General features: G+C 44.4%; 1 long non-coding RNA gene across 2 annotated transcripts; it reads left to right on the plus strand.

Moving 5' to 3' along the window:
• Positions 1-723: 723 nt before the first annotated feature.
• On the plus strand, positions 724-23,350 carry Lockd (lncRNA downstream of Cdkn1b). Of its 2 annotated transcripts, none has more exons than NR_037956.1 (2): positions 724-917; positions 22,938-23,350. It is a non-coding gene; the product is annotated as a lncRNA downstream of Cdkn1b (long non-coding RNA). The 2 variants fall into 2 exon arrangements; NR_037955.1 differs by having other exon boundaries at positions 724-892.
• The last annotated feature ends 815 nt before the right edge of the window (positions 23,351-24,165 follow it).

Consider the following 24,165-nt stretch of genomic DNA (forward strand, 5'->3'; position numbering starts at 1 on the left):
AGAACCGCAGCCACCATCATGGCGCTCGGGTCGGGACGCGGGAAGCGCGTCCAGGCCGCGGCCAGCGAGCTTAGAAGCGTTTGCAAACTTGTTACTTGGCGGCGGAGCGCCGGTCTCTGGCCCCCTCCTTCCCTTTGTGTGCGTGTGCATGTGCGTGCGTACGTGTGTTTGCGTGTGCGCGTGTGTGATGTGTGCATATAAAGCGAGAAGTTGAAGTTTCTCCCTCTGGCCTTCCCCAAACCCCCCCTCCCTCGTCCCGAGCTGGTGGTTGTAAACTTGATTGGCATTGGCTGCGCCCACTGACCCCTGCACCGAGTCCACTGAAGATTTAAGGTGGATCTGCGAGGCTGCAGCTGCAGGCGGAGCCTCGCGCTTAACTGAGTTTTGGAAGAAAAAAAAAAAAAGCCTAAACCGTGCGCCTGCTGCGTTTTACGAATCCTTCGGTCCACAGGTCCGCGGGTCCCCGCCCAGCCCGCCGCGCTTCCCCCGCCCACCTTCCCCTGCTTCCCCATTGGCTCGCGCCTGCAGTTTGAATTTTTTTTTTTTTTTTTTTGGATGCTTGTTTTCTTGTTAAAAAAAAAAAATTACCGTACGGTAGATCATGTGATGAGACTTAGTTGGGGAGTCTGAGGTGGGGTGTTTTAGCTGGTTTGATTGCAGGTAGTAGGGAGTAGGATGGGTGGAGCTTTCTGTTCCAAAAGTTGCCCCCCCCCCGCCCCGCCCGCAAGTGCCGTTGACAGAATGCAGGCGGGAAGCTTCAGTTTGGGTAGAGATGTAGCATCAAACATTCACGGATGTCCAGGGAGCACGGGCACACAGGCTGCTGGCCAGAGGTACTAGGAAGGTACAGGCGGGAGTTCGACGAGGACGCACCTTCCCCTGTCTTGGAAAGGTAGACTTGGGGAGGGCGGGAGCGGGTAGTTATCCTAGAAATGAATATTACCCGTCATAGGAATAAACCAACCAAATACAAGGTGTGGCTATAGACTCTATATAGAGCAAAAGAGGTGTTATTTCTGGGGTTAGAGTGTCAAAATCCATCAGGACAAAGGCAGTCGGTGTCATTTTCTTCCTTTTTAACCTTAAAGGGGGGGGGGAACCTGTCTGTTTTCCAGGTTTGGTTCCCCACCCCCCCTTGTGAGGATGAGAAGGGGACATAAAGTCCCCTTTTGATTTCTGGGTCAGGAAACTCATTGGAAAGAGTTTGTTAAGATCTAGGAGGATTCAATTAGTAGAACAGGTCTAATACAAGTGATGGCTTTTATTAATTAGGATCCAACTATGTTTTTCTTTGCAGTGAAGCTTTTAAAACGTCATAATAATTAAACAGTAGTCCTAGATCAGTCTTTCTCTTTATCAGGGACATCTCATATGTATACCTTTCTTTGCCTTTGCCTTTTTTTTTTCTTCCCTTTTTCTTTCCTTAAAATAATTTCTCCTGATATCTCCTTTCAGTCTGTTTTAGCCAGAAGCCCAGCCTTAGCCTCCATTGGCCCCTGAACCAGTATGCCATGTTCTTAGTTTTTTAGCTGTCTAGTTCTGACCTTACCTCTCCCAGTCCACTAAGCTCCTTGACCCCGTCCATAAACCAACATGTTTGAGCTGCTCTCCAGGCTGTATTCATGGACTCTGTTAGAGGCTCAGTGCTTACCTCTGCCTTTCAGAGGACACATCCGATCAGAATGAGCAGTCCATGAGGAAAACCACATCCCTGGAAGGAGGAAGCTAGTCTCAGAAACAGGTCTTCATCTTGAGTGTGAGCCAAGCAGGGATTTGGATGGTCCCCGGACAGGGGTGTCATAGATAAAGATTCAGATAGCACGTGACTGTGAAAACAGGCTTGGAAACTTGGGCTTGGCATGGTGGAGCACACCTGTAATCTGAGCACTTGGGAGCTGGAGGCAGGAGGATCAGGAGTTCAAGGCCTGCTTAGGATACTGAGAGACTTTGCAGTCAGCCTGGGCTGCATATAACCCTCCCTACCTCGAATATACCAACAAGCGTACAAACAAAGGAGGTCATAAATAAAACCCCACTGGACATGGTGGTGTACAGCTTTAATCCCAGTACTCGTGAGGCAGAGGCAGATGGATCTCTATGAGTCCCAGGTCAAAAATAAATGCATTACTACTAATAATGGCTCCCCTCCCTCTTTCTCCCTCCCTCTACTTCTTGCTGGTCTTGAACTTGATGTGTCTGACGTAATCTCTTAACCAGATGGGACTGTAGGCACGTGCTACTGTATCCACCCTAACTTTTCATACTAAAGTGAAGCCTTTACATTTAGGCTCTGGAACAGCTAAATAGAAATCTATGGACATCTAGGTCTTGGGGGTGGGGAGGGGGAGGTTAAGTGTTTTCCGTGTGAGCATGACGACCCGGGTTTGGATTCCCGGAACTTATATAAAAAGCCAGCAATGGCAGTGCACGTTTTTAATCCCAGGGCTGGTGAGTGGAGAGAGAAAAAGTAGATTCCTGGGTTCTAGTGGCCAGCCATTCTAGCTAAAAAAATGGAGGGCCATAAGAGATGCCAGTGAGGACCCCCGCCTCCACATAGGTACACCCCATGCATGACACATGCGTGCACACAAAAGAAATCTACTAGCTAAGGTAACCTTTAAACAGTACTAGGTGGGAGCCAAATAATTGGGGTATGTACTGCTGACGGTGGTCCCAGACACAGAACAGAGCAGAAAAAGTTCTGCATATTGAAATATCATAGCACTGTGCACTGTCCACACGTTTGCGGCGTTCCTGGCGCAGACAAGCCAAGGGTGCTGTCAACTGTGTAAGAGTACAGCCATCCAATTATGTACAATACTCGATAATAATAAATTAACTTTAAAAGAGTTCTTTTCTGGTCTCTGATCCTTCAGAGTCATCAAAGGAGAGAGCAATTCTATGCATGTCACTGCCCCTAACTTTTACCTTCCGGGGAAGACAGGATACAAGGTAGATGTCGTTGTACTGTTTTTGTTTTCCACTGCCTGGCTAGAAGCCAGAGCCTTGTGCATGGTAGGTGAGCATACTAAAATTGAGTGAATCTTAGGCTAGCCTTGAATATAAGGTGTAACTACACCTACAACTTCAAGTAGTCTTCCTTCTTCTGCCATCCCTCCCCCCAGGAGCTTGAATTACAGTTGTACACCACCACACCTGGCTCAGGTAATAATAAGCTAGATCCCACTAGGCTAATACATAGGTTTGGAACTTTGTTTTGAACAGTAACAAAAATTATTTTTTAAAGTAAATAACACAGAAGGGATGGGGCTATAGCTCAGTTGGGAGAGTGCTTGCCTAGCATGAACAGGCCCCAGTTGTGATCCCCATCTCTACAAAAACCTGGTGCATGCCTATAATCCCAGTACTCAGAAGGCAGAGGCAGAGGCAGAGGCAGAGGAGGCAGAGGCAGAGGAGGCAGAGGCAGAGGCAGAGGAGGCAGAGGCAGAGGAGGCAGAGGCAGAGGAGGCAGAGGCAGAGGCAGAGGAGGCAGAGGCAGAGGAGGCAGAGGCAGAGGAGGCAGAGGAGGCAGAGGAGGCAGAGGCAGAGGAGGCAGAGGCAGAGGAGGCAGAGGCAGAAGCAGAGGCAGAGGCAGAGGCAGAGGCAGAGGCAGAGGCAGAGGCAGAGGCAGAGGCAGAGGCAGAGGCAGAGGCAGAGGCAGAGGCAGAGGCAGAGGCAGAGGCAGGAGGATCAGAAATTCAAGGTCATCTTCAGCTACACAGCAAACTAAGAGGCCAGACTGTCCTATAGGAGACTATCCCAAAACGAAACAAAACAGTAACCAAACAACAAACAAAAAAATGATCTCACAGATTAAGCCCATAAGGAAAATAATTTAAAAATATTTGTACAATGTGTTTTAAGTTAGATGTTATTACAAGTGTTTTTTTGTCTTTGTTTTGCTTTGTTTTAAAGGCAAGCATAGTTTGCATGCCGGTAATCCTAGCACTAGAAGTACTAGGTGAAGCTAAATGCCATTCTTGGCTGCACAGTAAGTGTGAGGGCAGCCTGGGTTACGTAGCAAAAATAAAAAAGTAAAAAAAAAAAACAAAAACAAAAAAAACAATGTTATATTAAAAAAAACTCAGTATATTGTAGAAATTAATTTATTATCTAAGAAAAAAAATTGTTTAAAATAGATGATGTTTGGCCCAGTTGGCCACTGTAGAAAGTCCACAGTGATGTGTGGCACTGGTCTCCACATATTCCTTTCTGTTACTCATTGATTACCCCAGGGCAACTCTCAGACATGCATGTTCTAGTCTGAGGACGAGTCGTATGCAGCTACACCAGTTTATATCTGTGTTTGTTTATTTTGAGACAGCTGAGTGACGCTCAGACTTACTATGTAGTTGAGAGGCCTTAAACTTGGTCTTCCTGTCTGCCTCTCGAGTCCTGGCATTACAGGCAGACACGGCCACTCCAGTTTCCGTTTTGTTTCTATTCTGCTATGTTTTTATTCTTATTTTACACACTCGGTAAGCTATTTTATGCAATATTTTTACTTTTCTGGGCTTAGATGTTTGGATACACGTATCTTATTGTTACAATCACTCAAAGTATCCAATCTAGAAGCCGCTGTTCAGAATGCAGGCTAGGAGCTGCAACCTCCCCTGTCCTGAAGCCTAGCTGTGCAGGGGGGCTCTACCGCCTGCAGTCAGTTTCTCGGTGTTCACACACAACGAAAACAACACATTGGTCAGAAGGTGTCCCTGTGATCAGCAACACATGACTGCAAGTCTGATGAAACCAGACTTGATCCCCATGGCTCTCCTGTTCTGTGAGGAGAGACAGGGAAGTCCAGTATATTAGGAATAATTAAAGAAACAAACTCTGAAACTCGAACAGGCCACATTTACTAATGCAATTTAAGGGACGGGAGGGTGGTGGGAAGATGTGAAATCCTCTTTCTAGGGTAGAGTCTACAGTAGGTGACCTGGACAGATGAAAAAGGGAAGTGTTTTCTAGGACAGGAACATTCACCATGAAAAATATGATAACTCCCATCAATGCCTTTACAATTTCCTCCTGATAAACTTTGGTTACCTTGTATCCTCCCCACCATCCCCAGAAGCTAGGAATCCAATTCAGAGTCTTGTACATGCTAGGCAAGTGCTCTGCCACCAAGCCATGTCCCCCAATCTCCACTTTCATTGTTCCTCCTTTCATCCCTCCCCCAACTCCCTCAATCCTTTAGTCTCCGATGCACCCAGGGCCATATTATTTTTAAAAATGCAGACTATGGTTTCATTTCTGGCGAGGCAAATCCTCCGATGAATTCTTTTGCTCTGTTTCTTCCCACTTTCCAGAATTTTCCCAGCTTCTTTTGTCCTCTATGGATTTAAAATTTCTGATTTTTAATTGTTGTTGGCTTTAAAGAAATAACAGGAGTGGCCAGATGTGTGCCACACACCGGAGGTTCTAGCACCACAGAGGCAGAGCCAGGAGGATAAGAAGTTCAAGGTCACCTTCAGCTTTGCAGTGAGTCTGAGGCTAGCCCAGGCTACATGATAGCTACATGTGTTTTGAAAATGAGAGAGAGACAGAGATAGAGGGAGAGAGGGAGGGAGGGATGGAGAGAGGGAGAGAGCAATGGGGGCGGGTGGGGGGACGCCCAGTAGTAATGGCAGAATGATTGTCAATTGTCAGTATGCACAGGGCTCTCTCTGGGTTTGGTATCTAGCACCAAATAACAACAATAATATAATGGGATCCTTATCTCGTATTTTTCACTGGGATAAATTCTTGAAGAATTAGAAAGACTGTAGTAGAGGGGTGGGTAAAATAGCTGAACAGGTAAAGATACTTGCTGAGCCCAAAGCCAAGTTCAATCTTGAAACCATGTACAGGTGGAGGGAGAGAACCAACTTCAGAGAGCTGACTTCTGTCTTCCACTTGTGTCATGTCATGTGTGCGCGCGTGCGCACACACACACACACACACAAATAAATTATTTAAAAACTGAAAGAAAAAATGGAATAGAAAAATATAAAATCATAAATATAAACAAAGAAGCCTGAAAGAGTTTTTAAGAAGTTGTGGGTTGTGTCACGTCTGTGGAATATGTACTTATCAGTGTGTGCATATGGGCATGTGTGCATGTGTGCGTGTGCGTGGCCAGAGATTGAGGTCAGGTGTCTGCCAGCCAAACTTTCCACCTGGTTTTTTTCAGGTGGGGGCTCATACTGACTCTGAAAGTCAGAAAGTCAGCTAACCGGCTGGCCACTGCACTTCAGAGTGCTGCCTACCTTTGCTTGGAGAGCCCATGTTGACAGTGCTTTTGCAGGAATTCTGGGGATCGAACTTAGATCCTCTTGTCTATTTTCCAGGGACTTTACCAACTGAGCCATCTGCCAAGCCCCCTGAAATTTTTTAAAAATTAAATCTCAGAGTGAAGAAGGGATTTCTAAATGTGATAGAAAAACATAAAATTCATAAAATGAAATAACAATAAATTCAATGACATAAAATTAATTAAAAAATTTTTCAGTGTACAATGTACCCTAAGCAAAGTAAAAAAGAAAAAAGAAAAGAGAAGGAAAGGAAAAGAGAAGGAAAGGAAAAGAGAGACACAGTGGCGATGATTTCACAGTAGTGTGAATGAAAAAAAATATTTTTCTAAAGATTTTCAAGTGGATGAGTGGTTTGCAGGCATGAGGAGAGATTATTAGACCTTCTGAAATTGACTTACTGAAGTTTGTAAGCCACCATGTGACCATGTGGGCGCTGGGAGCTGGGAACCAGACCTGGTCCTCTGCAAGAGCAACAAATGCTCTTAACTACGGAGCCATCTCTCCAACCCCGACACTGTGAATATATTAAATGCCACTCAACTGGACTCTTAAAACATTTTTAAGTGATAAAATTTGTGTTATGTGTATTTAGTCACACACTGAAACTCAAAAAAAAAAGAAAGAAAGAAAGGAAAGAAAAAGAAAGGAAGGAAGGAAGGAAGGAAGGAAGGAAGGAAGAAAGAAAGAAAGAAAGAAAGAAAGAAAGAAAGAAAGAAAGAAAGAAAGAAAGAAAGAAAGAGAGAAAGGAAGGAAGAAAGAAAGAAGGAGATGCCCAGAGGCTGCAGGCATGACTCAATGGTTAAGAGTTAACTTGCTGCTGTTGCCCAGGACCAGAATTGAGTTCCCAGTACTCAACGTAGGATGTTCACAACCACCTGGAACCCCAGCTCCAGGCCCTCGCCTGGCCTCTTCAGAAATCCCTTTTCACACGTGCACATATCCTCACATAGATACAGGCATGTATACATACTTAAAAATAAATATTAAAAAAAGAAACTAAATATTTAAAATTAAATTAAAAAAAAATACAAGCTATTAGCGAACTCCTTCGCTCACGTTCTAGCTAAAAGAATTTCGCACGTTCCTGGCACTCTGACACTGGTAAAGCAGTTTGGTCTCAAGCTCTGAGGTCAGACTGGGTTTGAGTTTCATATACTTTTTTTGAGATTGGGTTTTAGGTAGCTGAGGACTGCCTCAAACTACTGATCTCTGCCTCAGCCATCTAACGTCGAGCAACCATTTTGCCTTTTAAAGTTTCCTTCTTTGTTTATACAATAAAGAGATTGTTTTCATAAAGGTATTAGAAATATCGAGCAGGGCGTGGTGGTGCACGCCTTTAATCCCAGCACTTGGGAGGCAGAGGCAGGCGGATTTCTGAGTTCGAAGCCAGCCTGGTCTACAGAGTGAGTTCTAGGACAGCCAGGGTTACACAGAGAAACCCTGTCTCGAAAAAACCAAAAAAACCAAACCAAACCAAAACAAAGAAGCCTGAAAGAGTTCTTTGGCGGAGACAGTAAGGTTAGGACACTGAGGTCATCCGGGGAGGCGGAGACAGTAAGGTTAGGACACTGAGGTCATCCGGGGAGGCGGAGACAGTAAGGTTAGGACACTGAGGTCATCCTTGTCTATGTATCCAGATTAGGGCCAGCTTGGACTATGTGAGACCTTGTCTCACCGCCTCCACCCAGTTAACTAATTAATGTATGTGCAGTATATTAGCGCAATATCTTTTATAATAAATAATAGCAATCACATATTTATAAATAATATAAACAGTGTAGCTCTCCAAATGCTATTTTTTTTCCAACCAGTACTATGCTGATGTTATAAATTAATTTGTTTTTTGAGTTGGGTCTTGCTATGTAACCTTGGCTAGCCTACGATTCACGATCCTGGCCTTGAACTTGTGGCCCGCTTGTCTCAGCCTCCAGAGTGCTTGGATCACAGGTGTAGGCTACCATGTCTGGCTTTCTGACTAGGTGAGTCTTGTCTCTGTTATTTGTCTCTGTAGTCCACTCTGAACTCAAGGTGATTTGCCTGCCTTAGCCTCCCAAGCTAAGAATTATAGGCATGCACCACCATGCTTGGCTGGAAACAAATGCTTAAAATTGACATTTTGTAAACAGAATTAATATTACCACAAAATGGCTGAAATGGTAAATTTTATGTTTTTTTTTTTAAGTAAAATTAAAGTAGGTTTTTTTTTTTTTGGCATTTGTTGGATTTAATCCCATCCCTAATGGTTTCTGGGATGGCCCTTATTTTAGGTTTATTTGTAATAATTAGTAAGTCACCCACATACAAAGACAGTATTGAAGTAGAAAAGGACTGAGACCTATGTATCTAAGTGGTAATTTATTAGCGGATAGTAGTTGCACCTGCCTGTAATCGCAACACTTGGGAGACTGAGGCAAAAGAATGACGAATTTGAGATAACCTTGGCTACATAGTGAGATCCTGGCTCAGACAAATGGGAACAGAAAAAGCACTGGTGTGTGCAGTGTGCTTGTTAGAAACCCTGGAACTCCAGAGGTGGATTTTGTACAGGTCAGCTTCTGTAACATCAAGTTAGAGGCCGGTAGCCATAAGACCCTGTCTTGCTCCACAGCCACTAAAACAAAATAAAACCAGCCCCCAAACCAAAACAAGAAAACCAAACAAATTCAAAACAAAAAACCCACAACTAACAAAAAATACATACACACTCATCCATAAAGTTTAGGGAAACTGAGTCAGAACTAGCATCACCAGGAAACAAAGATGGCTGCTCTTGAGTTTCACTGTTACTTTCCTCCAAGGCTGAGTGACATTTCTGCAGTGGTGACCAAGGAAGCAAGGAGACTGTGCTGTGTCTCAGAGTCAGTGCGTGTATGGTCCCAACCCTAAGATACCTAAGCCTTAGCTCAGTGGTATCACCTGCTTACTCTAGAAACCCGCAGGTTCCCTGACACAGTACAGCCATCTCACAAGCCTGCTTCTGGGTGACACCAGCGGCTGAGTCTCCCGACTCGTCAGCCTATTCTGGATTTTCCTTCTAACTGTATTCCCTTAAAAGTTTCAAGTAGCTTTTTTTTTTTTTTTTAAATAAAGGGGTCCCAGACATGTAACTCAGGTGTGGGCCACTGCACTCATCTAAAATGTCACTTATTACTTTTTTTCATGACAACTGTGAAATGTCACAGAAAGAAACTGCTATGCAATTGGTGGTGGTAGGTGATACAACACTTGGGGAAAATGTTAAATTATATATATATATATATATATATATATATATATATATATCACATATACATACACACATATATACACAACACAGATACTTATATACATACCCTCACACATATACACAATATGTACATACATACATACATAATAAGTGCCACACATACATACACATCACATATATAAACATATATACATATGTACACATATATTCTACACACATGTACACATATATACATATATACACACATATATACATTCCAAATACATATGTGCACCTATATACACATAAACACACAAATATACATACATACACATATATACTTATACACACATATCATACACATTCTTTTTTTTAATTATTTATTTTATGAGTACACTATAGCTGTCTTCAGACACATCAGAAGAAGGCATCAGATCCCATTACAGATGGTTGTGAGCTACCATGTGGTTGCTGGGAATTGAACTCAGGACCTCTGGAAGAGCAGTCGGTGCTCTTAACCACTGAGCCATCTCTCCAGCCCATCATACACATTCTTATATACTGTTGGTTTAAAATGTATATTCTTTATTTTGCTATTCCTTTTTACAAATTTACTTTTGGGGAATGTATTAGGGTTTTACTGCTGTGAACAGACACCATGACCACGGCAAATCTTATAAAAAAACAACATTTAATTGGGCTGGCTTACAGGTTTAGAGGTTCAGTCCATTACCATCATGGTGGGAGCATGGCAGTATCCAGGCAGGCATGGTGCAGGAGGAGTTGAGAGTTCTATGTCTTCATCCAAAGGCTGCTAGTGGAAGACTGACTTCCAGGCAACTAGGATGAGACTCTTAAGCCCACACCCACAATGACACACCCATTCCAACTAGGTCACACCTATTCCAACAAGGCCACACCTCCAGATGGTGCCACTCCCTGGTCCAAGGATATACAAACCATCACATTCCACTCCCTGGCCCCCATAGACTTGTTCAAAAACATGAGTCTATGGGGGCCATACTTAAACATAGCATAATGCAAATGCATTTAGTTCAACTTTCAAAGTCCTCATAGTCTATAGCAGTCTCAACAATGCTAAAAGTCCAAAGTTCAAGGTCTCTTCTGAGATTCATCCAACTAATTAACTGTAATCCCCAAAGCAAGCCAGTAAAGAACATCCCTCCATGGCCTCTGCATCAGCTCCTGCTTCCTGACCTGCTTGAGTTCCAGTCCTGACTTCCTTGGTGATAATCAGCAGTATGGAAGTGTAAGCCGAATAAACCCTTTCCTCCCCAACTTGCTTCTTGGTCATGATGTTTGTGCAGGAATAGAAACCCTGACTAAGACAGGGAATAATCAGGTATGTGTATTTTCTAGAATGGTCTTATATTGTTGTAAGTTTTTATTTTGAAACAAGAAAGTATCTGAACAAAACATTTGATTTTGGGTATGGTGCTTCAAGCTTGTAGTCCCCCTTTTTAGGAGGCAGAGACAGGGGGATAGCCAAGTGTTTGAGGCCAGTCTAAGCTTCCTCACAAGACCTGGCTTTTTTTTTTTTTTAATCATGTGTATATGTTTGTGTCTGTGTGAGAGTGTATGTCACACGTGTATGCCATTAGAGGACAAGAGAGAGTGTCAGGTCTCTGGGAGCTGGGGTTTGCAGTGGTTGGGAGCCACTTGATGTGAGTGTGCTAGAGACAAAACTCTGGATCCTCTGTAAGAGCTTAATAAGCGCTCAGCCACTGAGCCATTTTCTAGCTCCAAGACTCCATTTGATTTTAAGATACAGGACTGATTATTTGATGGAACTGATGGTATATAAAAAAATGACACATGCAAACAGTCCAGGGAGAGCTGAGGAATAGCTCACGCAGGGAGTGCTTGCCTGGAGATTCAGTCTCCAGCAATGGGAAACCAAAACCATGAAGCCCACCTTGAGCACTTTTGACTTGTTGGTAGGAGAAGTTGGCCCTGTTATATGGAGGCAAAAAGCAAGAGTAATACTTACAAAATGAAACATTCTTGTGAAAAAATTAGGGCTCATAAATATGCACACACTTAGCTAGAAGAGTAGTTCTCGATCTGTGGGTCGAGGCCCCTTTGGCGAACTTCCATCTCCAAAAGTACTTATAGTACGACTCATAACAGTAGCAAAACTGCAGTTATAGAGTAGCAGCAAAGATAATTTTATTGTTGGGATCACCACAACAAGAGGAATTGTATTAAGTGGTTGTAACATTAGGAATACTGAGAACCACTGGTCTACAAGGGTACCTAAGAAGTCAATCTCTCTCTCTCTCTCTCTCTCTCTCTCTCTCTCTCTCTCTCTCTCTCTCTCTCTCTCTTTTTCCCTCCCTCCCTACCTCCCTCCCTCACTATCTCTCTCCCTCTCTGTCTCTCTCTGTCTCTGTCTCTCTCTGTCTCTCACTTTTGAAGTAGTAGCAATTCTCCTGCCTCAGCCCCAAGTGCTTGGATTATAGTTATAGACCACTATCATCTGCTCCCAGAACCTTTCCTGCCTTGAGCCTGACCTGGCTCTGCCCAGCTCCTCTTTTTGTTCCTTTAGGCTGTGCAGCTTCTAGCTCTCACCTTGCTTCCTAGTCCTCACTCCCAGGTGAGAGGCTAGGGGGCAGGGGGCTTCTTTCTCCCCCTTCAAAGGCTGAGGGTTTTTGTTTTTTTTTTGTTTTTTTGTTTTTTGTTTTTTGTTTTTGCTTATTTGTTTATTTGTTTCTTTTTTTATTCAGAGCTTTATTGTGCCGGACAGAGGGCAGGACTCCTGCCTGCCCACCCCAAAACTTTTAAATTACTCTGAGACCCCTGATGAGCCCTGTCTTGATCTCCATCGGAGTTTGAAGAGTGCACAGCCAGGAAAGCTCCAAGCTTCCTTCGTTCCTTCCTTAAATATGGCCAGCATTATTTACAGTTCCCCTTTACACTGGAGGTGAAAAGCATACTGGAATTTATCACTAAGCCAATTTGTCCTTCTTAAATGTCTTTACTACATGTTTTCCTGTCCCATTGAATTCTTGTTCTTAATTTCTTGGTGTATACAATGTTTTCATCTTTTGGATTTTTTTTCCCCTGAGGTTCCAGTCTAGGTGGCTCCAGTTTCTCTCAATTGCAATCACCAGATTGCATTTTCAGCATTTCAGCATTTTTTCTTCTTGTTTTCCCTTCTTCTGCAGGAGGCTGATGGATCTCATTCCACCCTCTACACCTCAAGCGCGGTCTTTTTACACGACTTTGCCCCTAGACATAGACTTTTTGGCTCTGTCATCTGGGTTCTATAGCTCTGTCTTCTTTTCTTTTCTCTTTATCCCAAGCTTTTCTACTGATGCGCCAACCTCAGGTCTTGCCTGTTCTTCATTGATTTTTCTCTTAATATCTGGAGCTGGGGCATTCTCTGGTCTAGAGAGACTGAGTCTTCTACTTTGGCTTTAGCATTCATGATGCTGCTAATCTACTCTTCCACGGGATCAATTCTGTCTGACATATCCCCAGGTGTTTCACTTTTCACAGGCTCAGGTGACATGTATGTGTCTTTTGCTGGGAGCAGCCCTCGATTCTTTTAAGTAAGTGCAAGCTTTCCCCTGTTGCTTCCTGCTTTGGTGACACAGCTCAGCCCCCTGGTTCTCCAGACATTGGCATCTCTTGCAGATTTCCCTTCGAGGAGCAGGGAAGCATTGCTTAAAGTCATACATCTTACAGGGAAGTCACTGGAACATAGGGGATGGTACCCCACTTGGATTAGTATGGTAGTTGGCAGCAGGAACATGAGGCAGCAGGTGATATTGCCTTTGTAGTCAGGAACACAGAGAGGAAGATGAATAATGGTGTTCAGCTCACTTTTTCCTTTTTGCTTAATCTGGGACTCAGGTCCTCCATGAAGCTAGTGTCACTCACATTTAAGATTGTGTTGTGTGACAAAACTTTTCCAGGGGAAATGCAGCACACACATCTACTCACCCCACATAGGAAGCTGGTAACAGACCAAATTACAGATACCACCGAAGTCCAACTTGGTGAGTTTTATTGGGGTCACCTATAGGAATATGGGTGAGGAGTTACTTACAGGAGCAGAAATGACTGAAAGACAGCTGTGTCACTGAAGCCACTACAGGTGACACCTCACAAAGCTGGGAACCTGGAGCTCACCGCATAGCTTGCAGGCAGCTCACTAGGTTGGAGAATGTCCTTTCGAGTTGCCTCATTGGTCTAAACCTCTTCCAGACAGCTCTGTTAGTTTCTGCTTCTTCTAAGTAGCTGGTCTAGTCTCAGAGGATTCCTTGAAGTTTTGCTTGCCTGAGAGTCTTTGTAGTTCAGCTGAGCTTTTCTGAGAGGGAATCTCAGTTTTTATTGCTTATTCTGGCAGGGAGGGGCACAGTGAATTTTGTCAGTTTCAGGGACTTCCTGAAGTTTTTTTGAGTTGTTTATCTCCCTGCTTAAAGAGCTTCCCTGCTAGATGGAATGTTTCAATCTTGGTGTAAATTGTTACATAACAGGTGGCTCTTCTCATTTCAATGAACTCAGTCTTGTAACTATCACAGCTGTGCCCAGAGACAGAGTATCTCTTAGGTGCGCAATTGTTCCTCTTAATAGTCAACTTGGCAGACTCTAGAACCTCCTGGGAGATGGGCCACTGGGCATGCCTCTGGGTAATTGTTTTATATGTTAATTGGTGTGGGAAGACAAGGCACAATTCTCTAGGCAGAAGATCATGGGCCTCATAAGAGTAAAGAAATTGAGCTGAGCACTGGTGCACAAGCCTTCATCGTTGTCTGTTCCTGACTGTGGGTGAACTGTGGCCAGCAGACTCAGGCTCTTGCCTTTGTGACTTCCCTTCTATGAATGTTTATAGCTTGGCACTGTGAGCTAAAAATAAACCCATTTCTCTTCCCAGTTGCTTTAGGTAGGGTATTTTATCACAGCAACAGGAAACAAACCATGACAAAGTAATTCTAGATCTTGTCTAATTGACAGTGTATATATGTGTGCATGTATATACAAATTCTACCTATCTATTTATCTATCTATCTAGATATCTATCTATCTAGACAAAATCTCTTTCTACATGTCTCTGGCTGTCCAGGAACTCTCTATGTAGACTAAGATAGCCTTGAACTTACAGAGATCCGTTTACCTCTGTCTCCCGAGTATTGAGATTAAAGGCATGCATGATTATTCTCAGATTTATGTATAATTTTTAAGCATTTATTTGTGTGCACAGAGAGGTCAGAGGCCAACTTTCAGGAGTCAGTTCTCTCCTTCGAGTGGGTCCCGGGGTCAAACTCAGGAGCTTGGCGACTAGTGTATTATCTCTCTGAGCTATCAATGGCTCTCAGATTGACAGCATTAACTATGAAAGTCTCGAATAGTACACACTAGCTTCAAACTGGCCACAAAGCCATGGATGGTCTTGAACTCCTGATCCCTCCTACCTCTACCCCCAAGTTCCTCTACCTCCCCAGTACTGGGATTAAAGGAGTGTGCCATCATACCTCAATCTTGGTGATAGATTTTTCTTTTTTAAGGTCCCTGGTGTTTGGTAATTTTTTTTTGTAGTATTTTATTTATTGCTGACACAGTTTGGCCCAGAGAAGGATTTTAGATTTTTCTTCCTACATCTTTGCTCAGCTAAACACCATTGTTCAAGATCTCGAACCACCAGGGCATAAAACTGAAGTACTGAGGCCCCTTCCTAGTGTTTGGCCTTTAGAACACTTGCCTAATTCTCTGTAGTAATTACATTCCTGTCCATCTCCTCCAGCAGACTATTATGAGCACAATACACTAGTCATGTCGGAGATAACAGCCTGACCTCAGCGTGGCTGCAAAATGAAGCCACTTTTGGCTTTCCTAAGCCATCAGGTAACATCGTCACATGGTCTTCCTTTTCTAATGAGAGCCTAGATATTCACTGCTCATCCCGCACGAAGGGACTATTGCTTTCCTCGACTCCTGTGAGTATGTAGTTTGTGGCCATGAATTAGGAACTTAGCTTTCTTGGAAAATAACCTGAGCTGTGTCAGTGGAATGCATTGATGCCAGCAAGGAAATAGGAATCCTGGGACTGTGGCCAGAAGGAACCTATAAGTCATCTTGTCTAAAGTCCCTGCAGGAAATTACAAATTAGAATTCTCTCATCTGTAAATAGAAAGATTGGGCGAGTGACCTCGTGTACCCAATATTCTGTGATCCAGCTCAGGTCAGCCAAGTACAGGGTGGTAACTAAAGACTGGTCGGGTAATGGAAATGTAAAATGATTTTCCCCAGTGCACAGTGCTCTTGAGTAAGTCACGGAAGAGCTAGTCTCGCAGGAGGCATTCTCTGGTGTGCCAGCTGCGAAAGATCAAGGAATACAAGTTTGGGGATAATGTTACCAGTAAGATCTCACGTGGTAAGAAGATGGAAGAGGTTCAGTTTTCTGTGGTTTGTTAAGGCATCCTCCAGTTAATGGGGATGGTATTTATGCCTCCCTTACGTGCCTAGGAAACCAAACACACGATACAGCGCTTAATGCTATTGGTGTTAGGTAGAAAAAAATAAATTCTAGAATGCCCTGAGCATGCTGGAAGTGGGGCAGGAGGATCAGAGGTTCAAGGTCAGCCTAGGCTACATGAGACCTTGTCTCCAAAAAAAAACCCTAAAAAGTGGCTACAGAGATTGCTCAGTGGGTAAAGCGGCTGTCACAGAGCCTGACAACTAGAGCTTAATTCCTGGACCCCACCCACATGGTGGAGGGAGAGCCCTGACTGCTTCAAACTGCCCTCTGACATCCACATGCTTGGCTGTAGCATGTGTGTGCACTCACGTGTGCCCATACCAAATAAATAAGTAAACAAATATGGAATACATATTTTTATATATTATGTACGTATGTGTTTGTATGTGTGTATGCATATATATTATGTGTGTTTCTGTATGTATGCATGCATATTATTAAATATGTGCATATTATGTATTATGTGTGTGTGTTTCTAAGAGGCTGAAACTGGCTGTCTCCCTCAATCTCTCACACATTTTTTGTTGTTGTTGTTTGGTTTTTTTTTTTTTAAGACAGGGTTTCTCTGTGTAGCCCTGGCTGTCCTGGAACTCACTCTGTAGACCAGGCTGGCCTCAAACTCAGAAATCCACCTGCCTCTGCCTCCCGAGTCCGGGGATTAAAGGCGTGCGCCACCACTGCCCGGCTTCTCTTACACATTTTTTGAGACAGTTTTCTACTGAACCTGGAGCTCCTTAGCACAGGAACACCTTGAATTTTTTTCTCAAAAGATTTATTTATATTTTTATGTGGGTGAGTGCTCTGGCCACTGTTTGTACATGCACCATATGTGTGCAGTGTCCATGGGGACCAGAAAAGGCCATCAGATTCCTTTGGAGCTGGACTGACCCAGGGCTGTTAGTTGCCATGTGGGTGCTGGGACCTGGGTCCAAACCCCCAACCCCCAACAGGGTTTCTCTGTGTAGCCTTGGCTGTCCTGGAACTCACTCTGTAGACCAGGCAAATCTCTAAGTTGGAGATCCACCTGCCTCTGCCTTCTGAGTGCTTGGATCAAAGGTATGTGCTACCCAGCTCAAAGCCTCTTTAAAAAAAATTAATTTTTATTTATTTTTTTAGAAGACATTTTCTTTTTTTTCCCTTGTTGTCTTCCTCCTCCTCCTCCTTGTTTTCTAATATTTATTTATTTTATGTGAGCCCACTGTAGTTGTCTTCAGACACACCAGAAAGAGGGCATCAGATCCCATTACAGATGGGCTGTGAACCACCATGTGGGAATTGAACTCAGGATCTCTGAAAGAGCAGTCAGTGCTCTTAACTGCTGAGCCATCTCTCCAGCCCTTATTTTTATTTTTAAAACCACATACGTATGTTTGCTTGTATGCATGTTCCTTCAGAGGCCAGAAGCGTCTGTCAGAACCCCCTGGGGACAGAGTTATAGGTGGCATGAGCTGCCTGATGTGGGTGCTGGGTCCTTCGAGAAGCAGTATGTGTTCTTAATTACTGAACAGCCTGGTCTACAGAGTGAGTTCCAGGACAGCCAGGGCTCTCCAGGTCCCAAACCTAATCCTCTGCCTCCACCCCCGAGCACTGAGACATGGGCTTCTGCCACCACGCATCCACCCAGCCTTTCCTTGGTATGCTGCTTAGCACACACGAAACACGACTATTAAAGGAAAAGCTTCATTAAGTGAAACTGATGTAGGACGACATACTTGAGCCATCAGACCACACAGTGGTCATAGTAACAGGATTTAGGTATTTGAAGAGTGAGATCCCAGCAAGAGCCAGGCATATGAGGCCAGAGGCTGGGAATGCAGCCCAGAGGTAGGGGGCTTGCTTAGCACAGAGCCTGCGTTCTTTCCCCAGCACTGAAGGGAGTGAGAATTGAAGGCCAGTTTGGATTGCGGAGACTCTGTGTAGAGTCTGCCTGTTGAATCAGAGGCCTCAGGAGGTCGACCTCATCAAGGCTACTTCTCCACCCAGTTACTGGTTTTAGCGGGAGTTCCCTTCTTATTGTCGTAATGAGTGGCTGCTTGTGCTATTTTTGGGCCAGTTGGTGTTTTGCTATTTGGCTGTATAAGCTAATAGCCCATGGATGAAAAAAAGACTCATTTTCTTTAAAGAACCAGCATAAAAAAAAAACTTCAGTGTGTGTGTGTGTGTGCGCGCGCGCGCGCGTGCGCGCACGCACACGCACACACACACACACACACACACACACACACACACACACACACACACACACACACACACACAAGCACTTGAACGTGTGCCAAGGCCAGAAAATAACTTGGAGAATCAGTTCGCTTCCACCGTGTGCGTTCTGGGGCTTGAACTCACGTCATCAGGCTTGGCAGCAAGCATCGTTACCTTCCGAGGATCCTCTAGACTCTCAGCAGCTTTTTTTGTTTTCTTATTTCTGTGTGTGTGTGTGTGTGTGTGTGTGTGTGTGTGTGTGTGTGTGTGTTTAAACTATTTTATGTGTTTGAGTGTTTGCCTACATGTATGTTATGTGCACGTCTTGCATGTGGAGATAAGAAAGGGATGTGGGACACCCTGGAACTGGAGATGTGCGTGGTTGTGAGCTACCCCACGAGGAGGAATCACAGTCAGGTCCTCTTTGAGAACACCAAGCGCTCTGAACCACCGAGCCATCTCTCTAGCCCTTATTTCTGTCTTTTGTTCGTCTGTTTGTTTTTGGTTTTTTGAGATAAAGTCTAATGTAGCTCAGGTTAGTTTTAAATTACCTAGGAAGTAGAGGCTGGCCTTGAAATTTTAACTTCCGGTTTCAACCTCCAAGCAGCTAGTATCATAGGTGCGTGCCATTCACACCCACCCACGGTTCATTCTCAATCTCTCTCTCTCTCTCTCTCTCTCTCTCTCTCTCTCTCTCTCTCTCTCTCTCTCTCTCTCTCTCTCTCTCTCTCTCTCTCTCTCTCTCTCTCTCTCTCTCTCTCTCTCTCTCTCTCTCTCTCTCTCTCTCTCTCTCTCTCTCTCTCTCTCTCTTCCTTCTTGTTTTAAAGTTATTGACCATTATTAGCTTCGGGGCAAGGTCTCACTAGTCACCCAGGCTAGCCTTCAGCTTTGTCCTCTTGTTTCGGCTTTCTCCCAAGTGTGTGTGGGGGGGGGGATAATAAAAATGAGCAACCCAGGGATTTTTGTTGTTGTTGACTTGTTATTTTGGAACTTGAAGATTAGCAAAGAGAGCCCTCTGCTGGCCAAAGTGGCACAGTGACCAAAGTTGATCCGAGGCTAGGCCAAAAGTTGCCGCGGGCCAGATCAGCTGTCTTTGGGTTTTTCAGTTAACAACTTAATATTTTTCTGTTCATTTCTTCAGCTGTCAACCCAGGTTTGTTTGGAGCTCGTGAATGTGATCTCTGATCCCCAACTCAGTCCCCGCTCTCACCTCCACCATTCATGTGTAGTTGAAGATGACTCTAAACTTCCAGTCTTTCTGCCTCCACCTCCAAGTGTTAGGGTTCCACGGGGTGAGCCCCCTACCCCCGCGCCAGTTTTCTGTAGTGCGGGGGAGGCAGAGTTTTGTGCATGCTAGACAAGCACTCTACTGACGGGGGGCTAAATCCTAGTCTCCCACTGCAGAGTCTTCCATGTTTAGGAAAAGAAGTTTTTATTGGGTGTGGTAGCTCACGCCTGTAATTCCAGGCACTTGGAAGACTGATGTGGAAGATTGAATGGATTTCAGGCCAGCCTGGGCTACATAGTTAGGTACAAGCCAGCTTGGGCTACAGAGTAAGACCCCCCCCCCCAACCCCCGACTCCTGCCCCGGGAATGTCGAAAAACAAACTCCAAAAAAAGAGCTGGGCATGGTGGCATGGTGGTGGTGCACAGATTTAATCCTAGCAGTTAGGAGGTGGAAGCTGGCGTCTATCCTCTCAAAAAAAAAAAAAAGAAGAGAGGGAGACAGAGAAAGAGAAAAGTTAAAAGTCTTACCTTTTATACTTCTTGAAACTAAAAACTGTGGGCCCAACCTTGAAATAACTCCTACATCTTATCACCTGTTTCCATTTTCTGCCGCCCCTCCCCCCACTGTCCTGCCCCCCCCACACACACACATTGCCCTCTCCCCACTCTGTCCTGCCTCCCTCCTCTGCTCTGCCTCCCACCCACCCCCAACGCGCGCCCCGCCTCCCCTTTCCAAGCAAGACAAAATAAAACCAATCTTCACTCAAAAGAATGATGGGATGGAAAGCTAGCTGGAGGGAAGTGGCCGCTTATCTCCTGCAGATCCCCAGCTGAATGCCAGCGCTGGGGCCCAGTCTGCTGTACACCTGAGAAACGTTGAGCTCGCTTCTCATGTCCCTGGCTGAGTTGTGGACCGTGGGAAAGAGGGCGCACAATGGGGGAGTGCTGGCTGCTTATCTAGAGGAGAAAGGGGATGTCTCCTGGGGACCTTCCATGGAGGCTTGGCAACAATGCGTTGCTCTTGTGTGATTGCACTGAGAACTTCCCTGCCCGTTGCGTTTTTTTTTTTTTTTTCTCCCCTGAAACAAAAATCTTATGTAGACCAGGCTGGCCTATACCTCTCAATCCTTCTACTTCTAAAGAATATAGGCATGTGCTACCTCGCACTCCCAACTGTGTGTAATCATTATTAATTTTGAGACAGGACCTTACTATGTAGCCTGACTGTCTTGAAACTTGCTATGTAGACCAAGCGGTCCTTGAACTCACAGAGATCCACTTGCCTCTGTACCCTAGTGTTGGGATTAAAGGTGTGCACCACTATGCCTGGTTCTCTGTACAATCTTAGCTAAGTAAAAGGCCTGCATAAAATAACAGTTAAGTTTGTAGTCCGTATTTTATTATATTGTTACTGTAGGATATGATACTTTCTAACCATGAGAAGGTCTCTCTCTCTCTCTCTCTCTCTCTCTCTCTCTCCCTTTGTGGAGGCTAAAGTTAGATATCAGTCAGGCATCTTCCTATATTGTTCACACTTGCATTTTTAAACCATGGCCTTCCACGCTGGAGTTCCCTAACTGTCTGGAAAGGTTGGTCAGAGAGTCCCTGGGATCCTCCTGCTCTTAGCAATGGGATGACAGGTATGCTCCATCATGCACCTTTTTGAGGTGTAGGGCGGCAAGCCAGGGCTTCGTGAACCCTGGGCAAGCACTCTGCCAGCTAAGCTGTATCCCATGCCCTGAAGCTGCACTGTCTGAGATACCTGGACCATCACTGCTTTGTCTGTAGAGATGGCCTTCCCTTGTACTTCTTCCTCCCCTTCAAGGGTTGTGCAACATCCCTCTAGGAGCCTGTAAATGCTTGCATGCCACACATAAGCACCTGGATCCATTAGCTAGCCACAGTCGTCTTTCATTTCTTCTGAGCTAAAACCTCTCACTGGATATTTCGAGGGAAAACGATGAGACCATTGGATTTGAGGATATTCTTAATGCTCCATCACACTGATGGGCAAGCCATACTTGATGGCAGAATATAAGCTGGGCTTGCTGTAACATCAAGTGTTGGCAGGAGGGACAGTATTTTTTGTAGTTGCTTCTGCTACAGTCTGATGTACACAGCATGAAAGTGCTTAGAAGGAAACTAAAGTTGCTTCTTACTGTTCTCGTCCCTGCTTCCTTGGTGTAATATGGTACATTTTACTGGAGGTGTAGTCTCTTTCTTTCTCTCTTTCCTTCTTTCTTTCTTTCTTTCTTTCTTTCTTTCTTTCTTTCTTTCTTTCTTTCTTTCTTTCTTTCTTTCTTTCTTTCTTTCTTATTTTTTTAGGTGTCGTCTCTTAGTCCAATGGGTGAAATATTTAATTCCAGAAATTTCATATACTATAGTGAGCCAACTATGTAGATATTTTATCTCATTCTTATTACTCCCCCAAGCTCCCTTCCCCGACTCTTGCTGGGGACCAGACTCTGGGTCTTGCACGTCCTAGAGAAGTGCTCAATACCAGTCACCTATACACCCAGCTCCTAACTATACAGTTCTAAAAAGCAATGTGCCCTTGTAAGAGTTTCAAACTACACCCTATAGTTTCCAGTCTTGGTATACTATTTGTTTGCCATCTATCTATCTTATTTATTAGCAGGCTCTTATACTGTCTGTTGGCTTGCTTGCTTGCTTATTTATTTATTTATTTATTTATTTATTTATTTATTTATTTATTTATTTATGAGCAGGTTCTCATTCAGCCCAGGCTGGCCTTTAACTTACCATGTAGCCCAGGCTGGCCTTTAACTCACCATGTAGCCCAGGCTGGCCTTTAACTCACTATGTAGCCCAGGCTGGCCTTTAACTTACCATGTAGCCCAGGCTGGCCTTTAACTCACTATGTAGCCCAGGATGGCCTTTAACTCACTATGTAGCCCAGGCTGGCCTTTAACTCACTATGTAGCCAAGGATGACCCTGACCCCTGATCCTCTTGTTTCCACCCCTAAAGTGTTAGGACAACAGGTGTGTGCAACACTCCCTGCTTTGCTGTCGGTCGCTCTGGGACAGGGTCTTGCTGTGTAACTTAGGGTGCCCTGGGATTCTGTCTGCATACTGGCAGCTTGAAAGCATGCTCTTTCTCTTGAGAATGCTGGAATTACAGACTTAGGGGACCACGCTGGGTTACACTGTTGATGTTTATAGTGAAGTTTTGTGCATGGTAAATTGTATCCCTCTGCTGCTGCCACAAAATGTCTTGGGACAGAGGAGATGGCTCAGTAAATAAAGGGGCCTGGGTTCAATTCTCAGGACCTACATCCTACATGGTGCTGGAAGGGATAACTGAGCCCTGCAGGTTTTCCTCTGATCTACACACAGACAGACACACATACAGACACACAGACACACACACACACACACCACCACCACCACTACCACCATGGCATGTATGCATGCAGCCAAACCCATATCCGAATAATTAAATGAAGTTATTTTTGTTTTGTATTGTTTTTGCATTTGTGCTTTCGTAGGAGGCTGCTCACAGCGCTGCTGGACTCTTTAAGCCCTGAGGTCATGTGAAAAGAAGTTTGCCCTGTGTCCTTCTGTCTCCTGTTGGCTGTCCACAAAATGGAGAAGGCGGAAGCAACCTGAGGCGTCCTCTTTGTCTGTAAAGATAGAGAGTCCATTGTGGAAGGGGGAGATACAGGAACTATATAGGCGAGGCTCTACCGGACTGCATCTCTTATCTCCAGAATTCTTTTACAGAAAAGAAAAAAATAAACTTTTATCTGGCTTAAGCCACTACTGTTTCTGGGCTCTGTTACTAGCTGCCAAATGCAAATCTTAACTGATAGAAAAGTCCTTGACGGAGTTTGAGCTGGTGAATGGATGCTGCCTGTTCAGTGGCTCTGCAGTGGTGGATCTGTGGGAGTGGAGCATCCTGGAGGGTACCAGGAGATAAAGATGGCTTGGCAGATGGGGGCAGACAGTGAGAATACACCTCACAAGGTGTCACGGACTTTCTTTTCCCCCAGGACACCTCTGCTGAAGTACTGTTATACAGTGGCTCTTTAAACGTCTATTGATGGAGTAATTTGAAGTCCGCTCCTGTCAGCTGGCCTCAAAGCTGGGCTATTTAGAAGATGCGTACTCTTTGTGCCTAAAAAAAAGAGCAGCAGGTAAAGAATGGAGCGGGAAGGGGTATCAGCATTACAGGAAAGTCAAGTGACTCCCTGCAGGCGTCTCCAAGGAAAGGACTTTGTTACACGTGATTGTCTAATGAAAATACATCAAAGTCTAATGAAGATATCCTTTACTGAGTAGCAACTGTAAATAATGTCCCAGATGTACATCCTTCTGTAGCTTATAGCATGAATTCATATACTACCTATTTCTAATTTATTATTTTCATAATAACTTCATCATCGTAAGATTAGGCAAGACTGTTCCATTTTACGTTAGAAGGACATTTACTGTTTATATGGATTATAAAAATATGAACAGACTCCGGTTCTAGCTCATTCTGTAATCCAAGTACTTGTGAGCCAGAGGCAGAAAGACAGTTGTGAGTTTAAGGTCAGGTGACTGTGGGTGACATAGTCCAGGGACCAGGGGGCTGCAGGGTTAGACTTTCCTCTCAAAAAAAAAACAAAAAACAAAAAAAACCAAAAACCATAAAAAAGTTCAGTTACACAGCACAACTACTAAAGCAACATAAAAGAGAGTAGCTTGGCCCCATGTAACGAAGGATTTTACCAT

This window comes from Mus musculus, chromosome 6, assembly GCF_000001635.26.
Source record: "Mus musculus strain C57BL/6J chromosome 6, GRCm38.p6 C57BL/6J".
NCBI classification, from domain to species: domain Eukaryota; kingdom Metazoa; phylum Chordata; class Mammalia; order Rodentia; family Muridae; genus Mus; species Mus musculus.